A 1181-nucleotide genomic window follows, 5' to 3' on the forward strand; every position below is an offset into this window, starting at 1 on the left:
TTAAGCCCCTGAGTGTGAGGGTTGCTCACCACTCGATAGGATTTTTCAAACTCAGGCGAGTACTAGACCGCAGCTAAGCCTCCGAGTGAGAGGCTTGCTCACCACTCGGTAGGACTTTTCAAACTTAGGCGAAACGGATTCACAGCTAAGCCCCCGAGTGAGAGGCTTGCTCACCACTCGGTAGGATTTTTCAAACTTAGGCGAAATGGATTCGCAGCTAAGCCCCCAGGTGAGAGGCTTGCTCACCACTCAGTTGGATTTTTCAAACTTAGGCGAAACGGATTCGCAGCTAAGTCTCTGAGTGGGAGTGTTGCTCACCACTCGGTAGGATATTTCGAACTTAGGTGAAATGGGTTCACAGCTAAGCCACCCACTGGGGGATTTAGAGCATATAACAAAGGAACAACAATCATTTATGAGACTGTAAAAACTGTGTCTTTGATAATCAAACTAGAAGGTATTTCTTATTACATCTCAACAGTCTGAATGCTTAAGTGTAAAAGGGGCGGAGCAGCTCCGCATTCCAAGCGCGTGGCTCGTCTTTCTTGTGCTTGAAATTGTATAGGTGGTATGCTCCGTTGTGGAGCACTCTGGTGATAATGAAGGGGCCTTCCCAACCAGGAGCGAGCTTGTGTGGTTTCTACTGATCCACTCGAAGAACCAAGTCTCCCTCTTGAAATGCTCGACCCCTTACGTTTCTGGCATGGAATCGACGCGGGTCTTGCTGATAAATGGTCGACCGGATCAGGGCCATCTCTCTTTCCTCTTCTAGGAGATCAACTGCATCTTGCCGAGCCTGTTCTGCTTCATCTTCTGAGAAAAGCTCGACTCGGGGTGCATTGTGAAGCAAATCACTCGGAAGTACAGCCTCAGCTCCATAGACCAAGAAGAATGGAGTTCGACCAGTCGACCGATTAGGAGTTGTCCTCAATCCCCAAAATACTGATGGAAGTTCATCGACCCAGGCGCCTGCTGCATGCTTGAGATCACGCATCAATCGGGGTTTCAGTCCTTTGAGAATCAATCCGTTTCCTCTTTCAGCTTGTCCATTCAACTGGAGATGCGCGACTGAAGCATAGTCGACTCGAGTGCCTTGGGAAGCGCAGAAGGCTCTGAATTCATCGGAATCGAAGTTCGAACCATTGTCAGTGATGATGCTGTGCGGAACACCATATCTGAAC

Source organism: Triticum aestivum, chromosome 3D (assembly GCF_018294505.1).
Source record: "Triticum aestivum cultivar Chinese Spring chromosome 3D, IWGSC CS RefSeq v2.1, whole genome shotgun sequence".
Classification (NCBI taxonomy): domain Eukaryota; kingdom Viridiplantae; phylum Streptophyta; class Magnoliopsida; order Poales; family Poaceae; genus Triticum; species Triticum aestivum.